This window comes from Solanum stenotomum, chromosome 11, assembly GCF_019186545.1.
Source record: "Solanum stenotomum isolate F172 chromosome 11, ASM1918654v1, whole genome shotgun sequence".
Classification (NCBI taxonomy): Eukaryota; Viridiplantae; Streptophyta; class Magnoliopsida; order Solanales; family Solanaceae; genus Solanum; species Solanum stenotomum.
This window is the reverse complement of record NC_064292.1, coordinates 35,060,774-35,079,665: the sequence shown is the minus strand read 5'-3', so window position 1 is coordinate 35,079,665 and position 18,892 is coordinate 35,060,774. Positions and strand designations below refer to the sequence as shown.

General features: G+C 37.4%; 1 pseudogene; it reads left to right on the top strand.

Annotated features, from left to right (window-relative positions):
- The first annotated feature begins 7,218 nt into the window (after positions 1–7,218).
- LOC125845870 (LRR receptor-like serine/threonine-protein kinase FLS2) lies at positions 7,219–8,017 on the top strand (annotated as a pseudogene).
- Positions 8,018–18,892: the final 10,875 nt, after the last annotated feature.

The following is an 18,892-nucleotide window of genomic DNA, read 5'->3' as shown; positions in this document are numbered from 1 at the left end:
GACGGTGAACCCACCCCATATATACGAGATATCCCCAACGTTGATCAGGTTGCAGATTGTTGCCTTAAGCTCCAAACACTCTTCTATAGTGTGCCCTCTTTGGTTCGGGTGGTAGGCACATGTCTTTGAGAGCTTTTATGCCCAAACCCAAAAATGGTTCCTTCAAGAGGCTTCAGCATACCTAACGCCTTAAGGTGCTCGTAAATGAGAGCACACGACACGACTCTTACCCCCACGCTATGTGTCCGCTCATAAGCCAGGAGAGTGATCTTTTGGTCTCCTCCTTTCAGACGTCCCAGGAAGGGAGACATATAGATGATTTCCTCATCGGCATCTTCTTCAGTAGCTCCAGGGTGAGTGTCTTTGGGACTACTATTTGCTTCTTGATTGAAGACAGAGCATTTCCCGCGTGTCTTCTGAAGTCTCATAGTTATGTCATTCTTGAAGACGTCATGTTCCTTACGCACGGCAATTGTCTTTCTACTTATAACATCACATTTCGTCCTCTTTGCTATCAATTCTACGTCTAGTGCCGCATTTGCTGCTTGTGCGACCGCGGTTGCAAACTCCACTTCTATTCTCCTTTCTCTGGTTTCTTGGATCTCTCGCCTGAGCTGCTGCAATTTCATCCTCAAATCCTCCTCAGTTAGCTCTACGTCGATACCCTTGCCTTTTTCCATCTTAGCGACAATTTTACCTTTCCTGAGATGATAAAGTAGTATTTTAGGACTTGGTAGTAAGCTATTATTTCTGGCTGGGAAACTCAAGACTCGTGGAATTTTGGTCGGACATTTTGGTAATGACTTGTATTTGGCATTTTCAGAAAATTTGACAAGGAGTGGGCTAAAAATGTCCTCATTCAAAGCAACGTATCACATAAACAGTTAAAGCACACAAGTAAACAGACAAATATCGCGTCCTAAACATGCATGTGACCCTTTTGTGCCAAGGGTAGGCCTAACGGATTGAAGGATGTATATGTCTTTTTAAGCCAATTCGTTATCCCCAAAATATTTCATTAATAACATTCAAAAATGTTTGACAAACATAAAATTAGGGAAAAGAGTTCGAAAAATAAATTACAAGACAAAGTACAAATAAAGCAATCCCACGCAGGGGATGATAACAAACTCCGAGCTCATTCTGATCTTTCACCAAGTCTGCTCCTTTTGGCTATGTTGACCTCTTCCCACATAGCATATATGTTCGCCCATAGGTGATCTCTTGCCAACCGAGCCCCTTCTTGGTGTCCGAACCTCTCGACCGACTGAATCTGCTGCTCCATGCTATCATCTAATTCTGACATACATTGCCTGGATTTTTGTAGCTCTTGCTTCAACTAAGCTATGACTTTGGCGTCTTCTGAGTGTCGATGTTGATGCTCTAACTCATTCCTATCAAACTTCTCTTGGAGTTAATGAAGTCGAATTTGATGTTTGGCTCCAACATCTACAATAATATAGGGAACGTTTGGACCGGGTTCGATAGTTCCGGCGAGACTCTTCTTTAACCACTCTTTGTAATCCTTAGAACATTCCGGATGATACCTATTCGGCACAGGCTCACCCAATACCCTTCAAGTCTTCCATAATTGTAGCATGTTTTTAGTAAAAGCGACTTCGCCATTTTCATGATCCGTCGCAAATCTTGTCATGTCTTCGATCTAAGGAAGCTCTTGTTTCCCTCCTAGCTGCCTAAGTACTCGAGAAGGAGCATATGGCCGAGTTCCTCTTAACCCAACAAATATCAAGTAGGGGGCCTTTTCACTGCGGATCACAATTTGTTTTGTTACTACCAAGCATTGAATCGACCACTGCATATTTTCCTCTCTCAAACCCTGAAGTCTCGGGTACCAAAACTCTTGGCCTCCAGTCATGTTGAAATGATTACATTGCACCCACCAATCGTGACTTTTGAGTCTGTTTGGTCTTTCCAAGGGATCTGGTTTTGTTGGATCATGAGCTTTGATCAAGTGTCTCATCATCCACCATTGAAGTATCAGGTTGCACCCTTGAAAGAAACGTGTGCCACTTTTACATCTATCCAATGCCCTATAAATGTCGGCAAGGATCATAGGAGCCAAATTATAGTACTTTCTTGCAGATCCATAGCCTACTCCATAAAAAATAGCATGAGTAACCATTACTACACTTGGATGGATGGTGTAGTTTGGTCCTTGGGGAAACACTATTGTCCCAAGTAGACATATCGCAAAAGCGAGGGGGCGTGTTTCCTTCCATTTTTCTTCAGAAACAAACTCTTTTTTGAACTTCTCGTAAGCTCTAGCGCGTCCAAATCGATAATACAACTTCCGAAATGGAATATTTGACCCAGGCAGCCTGTCCATCCATTCAGCTTGGACGAGTGACAATTTTTCTTTGATTTCAGCAAAATCCATACTTTTGGAAAGAGAAGATCAGTATTGGGTTGGCGTTTCCTTTTGTTGCATATGCCGACGCTCTCGTAACTTGCAAGAACTTCATCTATAGTCGGGGTCAACTCTACTTCCCCAAACTGAAATATCATGTTGTCGCTGTCCCAAAATTTCACCATCGTTCCAATCAAGTAGGGGTAAGCCACCAATTCCATTAATGACGGGAAATGGCCTATTTGTCTTTGAACTTTCTTATTATCTTCTTTGTTGATGAATTTCCACCAAACTTGGAGGTAAGGATCAGGTATAGTCACCATTCGGGTTCTCAACGGCTCAAATGTCGGATTCATCCTACAAGAAAAACAAACAAAGGTAAGTTAACCCCCACCCCCACTTGATAATCGATTTGTTTTAAAATGACATATACATCCTTTAATTAAAACACATAAGTATGATTGTCTTTTTATTGGCAAATGGGCCAAATAGACACAAGGTGGGCTTCTAATGGGCCCAACATGCCTTGGGTGTTGGGTCGACCTAGTTCAAGAAGCGCTAAAAATTGGGATTTGGTTTCGATCTACGCTAGTTGACTAAGAGTGGCTTTGAAAGACCGGGAACCCAAGTGGACAACTTCGGCTGAAACTCACGACAACCATTGGACGCATGACGTACCAATGAATTGCCGATCCTTCCGAAAAAGGGTTCAGTATAAAAAGTCCGGCTGCGATTATGCAGAAATCGTCTTTAATATACTATACATATAATAGAAAGATGCCATGAAATGCAACGACAGTTATAGCAGTTTAAGCACTTTAAGCACAAACAAACAATTCAACAGTCAATAACAATTAATCACATAAGTCAAATCTTATGGTTAGAACTTAATTAACTCCCCAGCAGAGTCGCCATTTTTGTTTTGTTTAAAAAGATTAATACAAGGAAAATGATTGAATTTTCAAAAAATCGATTAACCTTATGATTTAAGAGAAATCGAATTTCCAAAAGAACAGAGTCGCCACTTAATTTTTAGTAAAAATCAAGAAAAACTTAAAGTCTTCAAAAGATTTAAGCAGATAAAATCAATTGAAAATAAAAGGGTTCGAAGTTTAATGTACATTCCGAGAAGGCGTTAGGCCCTCGGAATGCCCTCTAACTCGCGGTTGACCGGCGATTTGACCAAAAATAATTTTGACTAATTTTAAAATTTTAACTAAGTAAAAAGAACTCATAACGACTTTGACTAATTTTTGAAATTTTAACTAAGTAAAAGAACTCATTTATTTTAACTATTTTTAGATTTTAACTAACTAAATGAGCTCATTTATTTCAACTATTTTTTAAATGGTTAACCAAGTAAATGAACTCATTTATTTTAACTTATTTATTTATTACAATTATTATTTTTATCATTTTTATTTATCTTAAAGGAGAATGAACTAAATGGGGCTTTTCTAAAGGGGAATAGTTCATGAAATATCAACAAGACTAATATTAAAATAAAAACTAAGTAATAAAATATTTACTTTAATTTGAAAATAAAATGAAATGACCATTCTCGGGAATTTAATTAAATTAAACCATAAGATAATTAAAGTGTTAGTCAAATACGAATAAGGTAAGTAAGAGAGGGAAAGGAAATATTCAAATTTGGGCCTATTATTGCCCAAAAACATTGGGCCAAAGATGCTGATTTTGGACTTTAAATCAACTTCCATTTTTGTATATACAAGTTGTATATCAGTGCATACAACTCGTATATCGACCTCGTTTCCTGTATCTTAGGTTGTGTACTGAATGTATACAACCCGCTCCAACTTCCAGCACCTGTATTTCGAATTTATGCCTACTATTTCCGCATTCGACCTGTATATCATTGTATATTCTGCATATATTTTGCATATTCCTCTGTATATAATGTGTATACAGCCTGCTTTTCAGACTTCCGGGGTCTGTTTCAGCTTCTTTTTCACCTAATACATGAGGATAACTCAAACCGACTAAAGGAGATGCAAGAGTGGAGTCCAAAGTGAACTCGGATTGATATCACATGCAATGATAACAAAATGGAAGATTAGCACTTTGGAGCATGCAAATTGTTCTAAGTTAAAAATTAACCTCAAGTTTTGCAAAAATAAAAAAAAGAACAAATAAGAAATGGTAAGTTATTAGAGTAGACAATAGCTCTCACATGAGGAATACAACAATAAGTAGCTATGAGCTTGTACTCAAATTCAAACATTATGTCTAACACGTTATTACTTCATTATTAAAGAGGACCAACATGTTTCATGCAACTAAATTCACAACAAAGGAGGACTACTGGTCTTGCTCACATTCTCACTAAATCAGCACTTAGACACCACTCCATCCTACATAAGGTAAATTCAAAGCTAGCAATATGATTTTAGCATTTTAACTAAAGCGAACAGAAAGTGCAACCAACAAATAAGGAACTGAAATCCAACTCGATACAGAAGCATTCGACAACAAAATATATCATGATAAATCCTAGTTTATACTAAATGAAAGAGGGCACAGAACACACCACCTCAAACTAGCAAACAATGTACTTTCGACTAAAATTTAGACAAGACAGAGGTATAAACTTGATTAAAGCAGGGTATGCATAGGCAGTAGCACGATCATGGGATTCGGAAATGAGGAAAACCCGCTGCTACGGCCCATCAAACAATAGCTAAAACAACATATAACTTCATATTCAACGATTTTTTTTTGTTTTTATGTTTTTATTTTTTAGATTCTACCCTCATTCTAAAAAGGAAAACAAATATCATTAATAGTAATAAAGTGAATGAACCCTGACGTTAAGATAACGAAGAACAAGAAATTACGAATTAAAACATAAAACAAAAAAAAGGTAAACGAGAGGCGAGCAACGAAACATATTCAAAGTGGGAAACACCAACTACAAAACGGCAAAGAGAAATCTTCGAACCAACGCTAAGAGTAAGGACTGAGGCCGTATGAAGATAGAAATATCATAAGGCAAAACAAAACTCGAAACAACAACACCAAAGAGAATATTGCCTAGGCAAAGTATTACCGTCTTCTGGGCAGCGACTGAGACCAAGACGAGCCTATTCGCGATTTTGCATGTTGATATCTTGTCATATTCAGCTCTACTCACTGCACAGTATAACAAACTTATAGCTCTAGCATTAGTTTGAATTACCTCTTGTTGCTCTTTTGTGATATCAAAAGATTCGGGATCAAATGGCTTCTCAGTGCCATCTTTTTTGGTCAATCCAAGAATAGGCTTTGGACCCTTCTTGATCACAATCCATGCTTGGTGATAATTTGAAAAGACAAAGATTCTAAATCTGTCTTTCTAGTGGGAGTAATGTTGGCCGTTGAAATATGGTGGTCGAGTTGAGGAATGTCCATCTTGAAGTAGAGCACCAAGAATCTGATAGTGTGCCATTGGATCTTTGCTCAAGTGTGGTTAAACACTTTACTGGTGAGACTTGCTCTGATACCAATTAAAAGTCAAGAGGGGGGTGAATTAAAATTTCCTTTAGTCGACTTCCTATAATGGCCAGTCGACTCACCTGCACATTAGTATAATAAATAAACAGTAACAATAACTTGCAGTAAGTAAATAACACTGATGTGGTGCCTAGTCCAGTCCTCTTGGGTTACAAGGGTTTCCTTAAGAGCTTGTTGAGAACTTGGGTGTTACAAAATGTTACAATTAAGATCCCCGTCTCATATGCAAAGCATATCTTCTTCTTCGACACAACCTCTACCTGTATAACCTACACTCAGATCTTTCTTTCTCTTTTCTTTTCAATTGTTCACTCAAGTGTGTACAAAGTTTTATGAAAGATAAAAGAAGATTACAATATAAGTTCAAGTGAAGTGTCTACTTCACAACTAAGGCTAGGAGAGGATTATATAGTGTTTGAGGACTGCTCTTGTTATGGAATAACCCAAGGGTATTTCAAATCAAGGATCTTAGCTGAGTCCTTGATTTCGGCTGGTTGATTCATGTCCATATGAGCTACCTGATTCTTTCCTTCTTTGGAGATGTTCTGGTGATCTTGATTCTCTTCCTTCTCTTGAAGATATTTATGTGATCTTGATACTTTGCTGATTTTCCTTCTTTAGCGATCTTCTTATAATCTTGATTCTCTTCCTTCTCTTGAAGATATTTGTGTGATCTTGATACTTTGCTGATTTTCCTTCTTTGGAGATCTTGTAATCTTGATTCTCTTCCTTCTCTTGAAGATATTTGTGTGATTTTAATATTCTTCCTTCTTTTGAGGATCTTCTTGTAGTCTTGATACTTGGCTGTTTTGAGTGTCTATCTTTTAGATTACTTCATCCTAGTCAGACGCTAGGATTATGATTACTTCCATTCTGTATCCCTTGAATGATGGAGGCGTTGCTTCAGTGAGGGCAGCTTGTTTCTTTCCTGCTTTGGCGTTCTTCCTTTTTGATTCATATGCTTGATTTAATATAAATCTTCTTTGATTGAGTTTTAGCAATGGCAGATCTTCTTTGAAAGGCATGGTTATCTTGCAAGATTTGATTTGATTCCTTAAGTTCAGATTGATTTGAATGAATCAATCTTTGGTTAGATTGATTTGAGTGAATCAATCTTCTCCTTAATTTATTGCTACTGATTTGATTCTTGAAGCATCAATTTGTAGGATTTTTTGTATCTAACACAGATACACTAGTTTTGATTTTCCTGCGACACAAGGTAGTTTGTCATTATACAAAACATTATAAGTTAACATATAGGAGATCTAAGCATGCTACAAATGCTTTATTTAAATTCTAATAGATTTTCATCAACATTTCCGTTGAGCCTTTGGAAAATGAGTGGTCTTCTCAAACTAGACGTGTCACTAAATTCTATAGAGGGAGAAGTTCCATCAGATATTGTAGGATTGAAAACCATTGTAGAACTATATCTTTACGGTAACCACTTTTTAGGCATGATACCGACCAAATTGGGGGAACTCCAAAACCTGTTGTCTCTTGACCTATCAAACAATTCATTTTTTGGCCAAATTCCATTATCCCTTGCCAACTTGATAAGCTTGGAATTCTTGGATTTGTCCTCAAATGCATTGTCAAGTACTATTCCTAAGTCATTGGAAAAACTCTCTTACCTAAAGCATTAATGTTTCATTTAATGATTTAGAAGGTGTAATACCGAGTGGTGGTGTGTTTGCAAATTCCACTCTGCAATCATTTCTTGGTAACAAAGGTCCTTGCGGAATGCACGTATTGGAGATTCCTGCTTGTGCTATCAATAACCCTGGAAAACAATCAAAGCTTAAGGAGGTTGTGCTAAAAAATGTTACTCCATTAGTTATTTCATCCTTTATGATATTCTTGTTCGCTTCAATTTGGATAATGAAACGACAGAAGAAAGGGAAGTCCAAAGATGTGGAGAAGGTACTGGAGATCAAAACTCATCAATTAGTTTCTTATCACGAAATTCAATGAGCAACAAATAATTTTGATGATGAATCAAATTTAATTGATGCGGGAAGCTCTGGCTCTGTCTACAAAGGCATTTTATCTAGTGAAACTGTAGTGGCCATAAAGGTTCTGGATTTGGAGAATGAGCAAGTATGCAAGAGGTTTGATATCGAATGCAAAGGATGAGAAATGTTAGACATAGAAATCTTGTTTCAGTGATTACCACATGTTCTAGTGACTATATAAGAGCCTTTGTTCTGCAATTTATGCCCAATGGATATCTTAAGAATTGGTTGTACAAAGAAAATCTCCACTTGAACCTTCATCAAAAGTCACTGTAATGCTTGATGCAGCTATGTCAGTTGAATATCTACATTATGGTCATGTTACTCCAATAGTACATTGCGACCTAAAGCCAGCCAACGTTCTTTTGGATGAAGATATGGTGACTCATGTTGGTGATTTTGGAATCTCTAAGATTTTAGCTATGAGCAAGTGCATGGCTTATACCAAGTCATTGGGTACTCTTGGATACATTGCACCAGGTATAAAAAATCTACCCTCTTTGATTTTCTCTTATCATAATTAACCCTCTCCAAATTCTACAAGTAAGAAAAAGCAAAAGTTTAGTTATGCAGAATTATTGTTGTATTTCAATTGAGTAACTTTTCTTCAATCCTTTTCTAAGAATATGGCTTGGAGGGAATAGTGTCCGCTAGTGGTGATGTTTATAGTTATGGCATCATGTTGATGGAGGTTTTGATCAAAAAAGGACAACGAATGAAGATATATTGAATGAAAATCTTAACTTGAGGAAATGGATAACACACTCATTTTCAGGGAGTATGATGGACGTTGTGGATGCCAATCTTTTTTTATGAGGAAGAACAAATTACTTGTAAAAGTGAAATGTGCATAGCCTCCATGATAGAATTGGCTTTAGACTGCACAAAGGAAATTCCAGAATCAAGAGTAACCATGAAAGAAGTAGTCAAGAGGCTTAACAAAATCAACAACAAATTTTTGGAAATATGTAGAAGTGATCAGCATCTCTTTTGGTGATGTTCTTTCTGAGCTGCAAGTTAACATGTTGCTTTTTGTTTACTGGTTTCTTTAATAAAGTCATATGTACTACTTGGGCAGAATGTAGTTGTCTTCATTGATAGCAGCCAAAAACTCGGGTGTACGTATGGTATTCTTAGAATTCATGTACATTACCTGTTTACTGCAGGAACAGGCCGTATAATCCATTTCTGGTATAGATCTTTCTAGACTTTTAATAAAGTCCCTATGTGAGCTTATATAAGTTAGCAAACAGTAAAATGTGAATTTGACAGATGGTATATTGTAGGACAAACATACATTTTTATTTACTTATCATCATCAAAAGTATACTCGAAAAACAGAACACAGATATAAGTAATTATTAGTACACGCATAAGCAAGCAATAACAAAGCGTTTCATGTCCATTGGCAATTGTTTTTGGAACCCACACTAGACTATCTGATGGGAAAAAGTGACAGACCGGTGATGTTCCTGGTAATATTTTGAGCACTCGGAAGGATACATGGGATGGGATCCATTGAGAGGTATCCAAGTGACAAACAGCAATTGCTTCAACTTTATCACCATTTGCATCATTTCTTAATTCAACCTTCAACACCTTGCTTTTGCTGATTCTGTAATGACAGTAGAAAACTGTGTAAGCACAAGGCATGGTATGTCACACCACCGTCTTCGGAACATCAAAAATAGTAAAGTTTTGAGGATGATTCAAGGGAGTAGTTGAGTACTCTTCTGAAAAATCATGAGTCGTTGTGGTGGTGAGGGCTTCGATTTGGGTTTTTTCTCCCATAATTCCATGCACAAAATTGAGCATTTTCTCCACAGATGTGGCACAATACTTTGTCTCTCCCTTTATGGGTGAATCTTCACATACTCTTAATGTTTCTTCCATGGCTTTTGCTTGTGGAGAGTCTGTTAGCGTAAACGTGAAATTAAAGAACAAGGAAGAACAATAATATTTAACGTGGTTCGGATCAAAATGATCCTACGTCCACCAAAGAACAACTGCACCAATATTTATTTCACTCTGCAAAAGAATACAAGTGAAATACTACAAGAGAGAACATCAAATGTCTTAGAAGGTGAGAAGGCAAGTGAAAGGATGATTTGAAAATGAATTAAGAGCTACTTATTTATAGGAACAAATTCTTCCTATTTATGTCATCCATGACATCACTATGTGCCAAAAATGTCAAGCTTAAACATGTGAAACCATTTTATGGTTTACCTAATTTTACCTACCAAGATACTATCTTGACTTTTATTTTGCACTAATTATCTTCCTACCAAATCTTCATATTAATTCATCTTCCATTGAGTTTAATTCCACAAGAACCAAACCAACTCTTTCAATCTCCACCTTGGTTTGCATTTTGAGCATATGTATAAACAACTCCGGCCAAAACTTCTAAGCTTACTGGGCAATCCCGTTGTAAGAAACAAAGAGAATCAAACATTTGTTGAACATACTAGCTCCACCTAGCAGTTGTTCTCTCAAAGTTGCATCAATTGATGCATACTCCCGCCAAGTCCTTGCAGTGTGCAAACTTGGCAAGCGGGACTATCTTGGTCAACATGTCTGCAGCGTTATCGTTAGTGATAACCTTCTCAACCTTGAAAGCTCCCTCTTCTATGACATTTCGAATAAAATGGAATATGACATCAATGTGTTTGGTGCGCTCATGAAATCTTTGATTTTTAATCAAATGAATAACACTTTGACTATCACATCTTAGAGTTGATTCCAGCTGAATCAAACTCAATTCTGCCACCAAACCTTTCAACCAGATAGCTTCTTTCACTGCCTCCGTTGCGGCCATATATTCTGCCTCTATTGTAGACAAAGCGACAATCGACTGTAAGGTCGATTTCCAACTAACGGCACTACCAACGAGAGTAAAGATGTATCCAGCCGTGGACCTCCTCCTATCAAGATCCCCTGCATAGTCAGAATCTACATAAATGAGAATTGAAATACCTTCACTTTTCCGGAAGATTAGGCCAACATCAGGAGCTCCTTTGAGATATCTCAATATCCACTTCACAGTTTCTCAATGCCTTTTTCCTAGATTTGCCATGTACCTGCTTACCACACTTACAGATTGAGAAATATCTGGACGTGTGCACACCATAGCATACATAATGCTACCAACTGCACTCGCATAAAGAACCTTTAACATATGCTCCACCTCATCCATTGACTGATGCATTTGTAACTCTGAAAGCTTGAAATGAGAAGCTAACGGTGTACTTACATGCTTGCTCAAATGCATATTGAATCTCTCAAGAACCTTTTTAATGTACATCTTTTGAGAAAGATGTACAACACCGTCTTCTCTTGAAATCTCCATTCCAAGGATTTTCTTTGCAACTCCCAAAGCCTTCATGTCAAATTCCTTGCTCAACAGTTTCTTCAAAAAATTTATCTCTGTGATGTTGTTAGCCGCAATAAGCATATCATCAACATACAATAATAGATAAATCATAGAGTTACCAGACATCTTCTTGTGATACACACAACTATCAAATGCACTCCTCAAAAATTCATGTGTAGTCATGAAATCAAACCTCTTGTACCACTGTCTAAGGGATCGCTTCAAACCATACAAAGACTTCTTCAGTTGGCATACATGATCTTCTTTTCCCTCAGCTAGGAAACCTTCAGGCTGATCCATATAGATTGTCTCTTCTAGATCACCATGTAAGAAAGCAGTCTTGACATCAAGTTGTTGAAGTTCTAAATCAAATTGTGCAACCAATGCTAGTAACACAAGAATTGAGTTATGTTTCATGACTGGAGAGAAGATCTCATTATAGTCAATTCCCCCCTTCTGGCTGAAACCCTTTGCAACCAATCTCGCCTTGAACCTAGCATCTTCTACTTCTGGAATACCCTCTTTCTTTCTGGAGACCCATTTGCATCCAACTGTCCTCTTCCCCTTTGGCCTTTTAACTAAGACCCATGTCTCATTTTTGTGAAGAGACTCTACCTCTTCCATCATGGCTAATTGCCATTGTGCAGCATCTTTGCAAGAAGTTGCTTCAACATACGAAGAGGGCTCGAGATCCTTAATCTCTTCTTCTGCAGCTACGAACGCATGTGCAGTCAAATTTTCTTGCTCTATAAGACGTTCTGATTTCCATATCTGCCTTTTGTCCTTTCCCTTCGCAATTGTGTATGGTTCATTGACATCAAGTTCTTCAAGATCTGCATCTTTTGACTCATCAATTTGAGTCTCTTGATCCCGTTCCTTGGTAAGCTCCACCGGTAGCTCCACATGCTCGTTGTTCTCGTTTCTTAATAACTCCACAGAAACTTTATGAGGATCAAGTATAGAGGATTCATCAAAGGTAACATCTCTACTAACTACAAATTTGAGTTAGGACAAACACCAAAGTTTGTACCCTTTTACTCCATCTACATACCCTACAATATGGCCTTCTTAGCCCTTAGTTCAAGTTTTCCTTCATTAACATGATAATAAGCTAGACACCCAAATATTCACAAGTATGAATAATTAAAGGGTTCACCTGACTAGACCTCATTCGGAGTCTTAAAGTCAATCGTTGATGCTGGAGATCGATTGACAATATGAGAAGCAGTATGAGCTGCTTCAGCCCAAAATACTTTGGACATCTTGGCTTGTAAGATCACACAACGAGCCTTCTTAAGAAGAGTTTTGTTCATTCTCTCAGCAACTCCATTCTGTTGTGGTGTGTGCCTGACCATCTTATGTCTTGCGATCCCATGAACCTTGCAAAAATCATTGAACTCTTCACTGCAAAACTCCAAGCCATTATATGTGCGAAGATACTTGATTTTTCTCTCAATTTGATTTTCAACCAAAATCTTCCACTCTTTAAATGCTTCAAAAGCATCACCTTTTGCCTTTAAGAAACGCACCCAAACCTTTCGTGAAAAATCATCAATGGATGTGAGAAAATACCTCTTTCCTCCCTTCGATGGAAGCATAGACGGACCCCATAAATCTGAATGGAAGTAGTCTAGCACCCCTCCCGTCTTATGTTTGCCAGTGCTGAAGCTGACCTTTTCTTTCTTCCCTAAGACGCAGTGCTCACAAAATTCAAGTATGCTGATCTTCTCACCATTCAAAAGGTTGCGGTTGCTCAACATCTCCAATCCTCGTGCGCTCATATGGCCTAGTCTCATGTGCCATATTTTTGCCTTGTCTTCATTAGATAACTGCATAGTAGATGCATTTACAGAGCCAATAATGGTGCTTCCCGTAAGTGTGTAGAGGCCATCTTCCAGCTTGGGCTTCAACATTACTAAAGACCCTTTAGTCACTTTCATAGTTCCTCCTTCACTCATGTACTTGTAGCCTTGTTTATCCAAAGTACCCAGGGAGATCAAATTTTTCTTCAGATCAGGAACATGACGGACTTCTGTAATAGCCCTCACGGTTCCATCATGGCAGCGAACATGAACTAAACCAATGCCAACAATTTTACAAGTTGCATTATTGCCCATTAATACAGTTCCTCCACTTGTTTCATAGCTGCTGAACCAATCTCTTCGGAATGTCATATGCAGAGTGCAACCAGAGTCTAAGACCCATTTATTGTCATAAACTTCACCATGGCATGATGTTGTTAGTACATAATCATCATCAGAATAATGTAGTTGCTCAACAATGGATGCACTCGTCTTTTCTTTGGACTTCGACATAGGACAATCTCGTTCAAAGTGCCCTTTTTGTGACAACCCCAACACTCTGCATTCTTCTTGTTCACACGAGACTTTGATCTGTACTTTGATTTGCTCATTCCCTGTTGCCTAGTACGGCCTCTCACAAAGAGCCCACTAGCTTCGTCACCTTTGTCTCCATCAAAATGCATCCACACATCACAAGAGTTAAGTGTTTGCCACACTTGCTCAAGAGTGATAAGCTCTTTGCTATACATCATTGAATTCTCAATATCACGATATTTTGAAGTCAATGAAAATAGCAAAGCACATACTAGTGTCTCCTCATCCTTTTTGATTCCAGCAGTTTGTAAGTCCATCACAAGTTTGTTGAACGTATCTAAATGGTCTTGCAACAAAGTACCTGGATCCATCTTAAATGTGTGAAGACGTTATTGTAACAACATTCTTATTGTCACTGACCGGTCCTGGTAAAGCCCTTCCAGCCTTTTCCATAACTCTTTGGCTGTCTCCTCGGTACGTGTACTCACTTCACAAAGTACGTTAGGGGCAAAGGACAGTTGGATTACACTTAATGAATCTCCTTCAATCTTCTCCTTGTTGGAATCTGATGTGTTATCGGGATACTTTCCGTCAATAGCATGGATTGAACCTTCCCTCCGCAGTAACGCCATCATCTGGATCTTCCAGATATTGAAGTTGTTGCGCCCACTAAATCTATCAATATCAAACTTCATAGAACTCATCTTTACTTTTTCTTCCTTTTCTACTACAATGTATTTGGAACACAGAAAACCAAAGTAATTCTTTTCTGATGTGGAAATTCAGACTGTGCTGCAACCACAGAGCATACTCAGACAGAACCTTGGCTTTGATACCAATTGTTAGCAGAAACGTGAAATTAAAGAACAAGGAAGAACAACAATATTTAACGTGGTTCGGATCAAAATGATCCTACGTCCACCAAAGAACAACTGCACCAATATTTATTTCACTCTGCAAAAGAATACAAGTGAAATACTACAAGAGAGAACATCAAATGCCTTAGAAGGTGAGAAGGCAAGTGAAAGGATGATTTGAAAATAAATTAAGAGATACCTATTTATAGGAACGAATTCTTTTTATTGATGTCATCCATGACATCACTATGTGCCAAAAATGTCAAGGTTAAACATGTGAAACCATTTTATGGTTTACCTAAATTTTACCTACCATGATACTATCTTGACTTTTATTTTGCACTAATTATCTTCCTACCAAATCTTCATATTAATTCATCTTCCATTGAGTTTGATTCCACAAGAATCAAACCAATTCTTTCAGAGTCTTTCGAGAAAGTTAGTGTTTAAGACTAAAGGAGGATTGAGTGAAAATTAAATTATCAGCAGAATTAGGGATACTAGGCTAATTCTCTATTATTGTTTGTGTGTGTACGAATATGTTTGTTCTAAAATTGTGTTGTAGTACTATAATACTCTTAATTGATATAATATTTCCACATAGTATGAACAATCTTCTCACATTGAGCATGCATTTCTCAAAAAATACAATATTTATTGATCTAACTTTAGTTAAATATAAAAAGGGATAATGCATAAATAACCCCCGAAAACTTCTGACAGAACGGAGAGCGATTGCCACTGCCCGACTTCTGTTGAGAATAGTCTACACTGTTTGTCCTAGCCCTTTTACTCTCCCACTCACATTTCTTAACTTTCTCTTCCTTAATCTGTTGGGCATAAGTCATCAATCTGGAGATTTCATCTCCTTAATCAACATAGCAGTCCAACATTCCTTAAGCACGGTCTCAAAAACTCCTGAAAAAACTTACTTATACGGGCTCTTGAGTCAGACACTATTGATGGAACATACTTAGAGAGTTGAGTAAACTTAAGAGAATACTCCTTCACAGTCATATTACCTTGCTTCAGTTTAATAAACTCATGTACCTTGGCTTCCCTTAGCTCAAGTGACAAGAATCTATCCAGAAATGTTGTCACAAACTTATTCCAGTCTACTGGGCCTGCATCAACACCCCTATCTTCCTTCCATTGTTTGTACCAAACCTTAGCCACTCCATTAAACTGGTAAGCAGCTAAGTTTGCACTCTCAATTGGAGAAACACCCATAATCTGCATAACCTTCTGGATGTCATCAATGAACTCCTGTGGATCCTCCTCCACCTTAGAACTATAGAATTTAGGTGGATTCATTAAAGTAAAATCTCGGACCCTTGTCGCTGTTGTATTTACATTTGAGTTAACCTGAGCAACAACTTGTTGATTTGACCTAAGAAGTCATACCTGAGCTAGCACCTAGAAAGCAGCCCCGAACTCGGCATGAGAGACTTGTTCATTCAAAGGGTGTGTTGGCGCTGGTGGTGGTTGTTGGTTTCCATTTGTGTTTCTTCTTCTATAAACTCTTCTGGGAGGCATAATTCTGTAAACACGTAGAGCACAAGCTAAAAGGAGGTTAGATAGAGTTCACACCTTTTCGCACGATAAGAATCATGAAAGAAGAGAAATATTTTCTAAAATGTTTCATAGCCTCTCATTCATAAGTGTAGCGCGCTTCACACCTATGAATAAGACTCTACTTAATGTGACTTTCAGACATCCTAGGACACTTTAAACCTGAGGCTCTCATATCAATTTTGTCACGATCCGAGACTACCCCTAGTTGTAACATGGTTCTTAGAGTCACCAGTGACCCTAAGCTAACCATGGTCTATCTTGACACTAAGATTCATACATATAATAACTGAATATAATTGTTGTGGAAGCTAAACTGAGATAAATCTAAAACAACTGAATAGAAAAATAGAAATCGTTTGAACAAACCATAAAGCAGAAACAATTGTTTGACTGGCTAAAAACCTTTACTAAGATGAGTTATTGGGACAAGCCCGCAACTAACTCTAACTGTCTGAAACTGAAAAATTAACATAAAGAAATAACAAAAGTTATTTTCCTCGAAAGATGAGGACTTACCAAGCNTCTGACTGTCTAAAAACCTTTACTAAGACAAGTTGTTGGGACAAGCCCGCAACTAACTCTAACTGTCTGAAACTGAAAAATTAACATAAAGAAATAACAAAAGTTATTTTCCTCGAAAGATGAGGACTTACCAAGCTCAGCTATTAAGATGATACAAAAATCATACTAACCACGAGATAGATACCGAGGGTCTGAACCTATATTATAAAACAATATGGCATAAAAGAGTATGCCCTCAGTACTTTGAATGTACTGAATGTATGAGATAAACATAATAATCTAACAAGTTGAACATGATAAATCTAAGATGCTAAATTGAATATAAAACTGAAATTAATGAGCTGATTTAATGACCAAGTAATAAGCATGTAACTAATCAACACTGTGAGTAAACTGGAATACAAGGTCATCAAATATCTGAGATTGAATTGCGGGAGATACTATTAACCGACTTTATTCCACCTGAGCTAAATGGAGTCCAACCTATACCCTAGCTGGAAAGGTGCTTTGTACTTTGCCAGGGTATGAACACTGTCTAACGTGGATCCACTAAGATGATGTCCAAAAAGGACTAAGGTGTCGGTCCTAGTCTGACAGGTGACCCTTACAACCTATGTTGGCGCGTAATTTTGAGACTTAAAAATTGCTACTAAAGGTCTCAATCCTAACTGACGGGTGAACCTTCATCTCTACGTCTGCTCGGTGCTAAGTTATACTCCCAACTAGATAACTCAATTATACTAAAATCTGAGCCTAAAATAATAAATGTTTTATCTGAAAGCATCATATACATATGGAACTGAAAGATTGACGGTACAACTGATCATAACAAATTATGTCATACCCAATAAAACATGTAATTTAAGCAACGCAATTCAAGGACATGAATTTTCCCTATTCTGAGTGCTTACGAAAATAACCATATAAGAGTATTGAATTTTAGGTTAAGACATGTATTCATGGGCTATTCGTGACGAAAAATTGAAATAAGATGTAATTCATGCTTTTCATATGAACCCTAAGTTATGTAGAATTTGATTAATTGAAGAATAAGGTTTTCTTTGGAATTTAATGGATGAAAAAGTATTCATCAATGAAATCTCACATGCCTGGAATGGGAAACCTTGCTAAATTTTATGAATTCTTGGAGAAAATCTTTGGACTTGGATCTTTTATAGCTTGAACTTGAGAAACCCTTCAATGGAGTTCTTGGATATGAAATTTTTCGTAACTTATGAAATCTGATTGACTTAGGCTTTTGGGGAAGTTAATATTCATGGGTCAGGGTTATGGGATGAGGAAAAGACAAAAACACCCCTCCTAGAACGTGAAAAGAAGAGAAAACTAAAAGAATTCCGAAGAAACGTGCGCGGTTGTGCAGCTGAAAACTACTTCGCGCAACCTTAACAGTAGCAATGCCCTTGCCGCGCGGCAGACATCTACTTTGCGCGCGGATCACACAGAATATGTAGTGCCTAGTAAAATAGGCATAACTTTTAGCATAAAGCTTGGATTGATGAACGGTCGAATGCGTTGGAAAGAAGACTTCACGACCTTTCATTTTCTTGGAACTAGGCCACAAAAACTCTTCATACACTAGGAATCCCTTATGACCCTTGTTCACATGCATTCAATACACTTTACACACTTATTATTGGACCTTTACACCAAGTCAAACTTAAATTTGGTGGGTTTGAATCGATACATATATGGAGAATGGTTCATACCTTTACTTAGAAGTTGTGAGGTATTATAGATGTAGTCAAGAGGCTTAACAAAATCAAGAACACATTTTTGAAAACATAGAAGTTTGCATATCTTCCGGTGGTATTTTTTCTGAGCTGCAAGTTAACATGTTGCTTTTTTGTGTACTGGTTTCTTGAATAATATAGTCGTTGTTCGTACTACTTGTAGACATGTACTGTTTGTACTTCAGAGTGTTGCATTTCCCTCAATAAGCTACTTTTATAACGAGAGATATATATCAATTTTAAGGGTGTGTTTGGTATGAAGTTTTCCAATTTTCTCATGTTTGGTTGGGTAGATTATTTTGGAAAATGTTTTCCAAATCAACTCATTTTCCTCAAATTCAAGGAAAATGACTTCCCTTCAAAAATTAAGGAAAACATTTTTCAAAACTTTCCTCCAACTTCAAATTAAAGCTTTTTAAAAAAAATATTTTTTCAACTTCAATTTTTAATTTTTTTACCCCACCCTCACCCCCTACCCCCCCCCCTCCAGCCCCCTACTCCCCTCCTCCCAAAACAAAAATAATTTAAAGTTTGTTTTTGAAAAATATTTCCAATTTCAAAATTTTATTTTTTCACCCC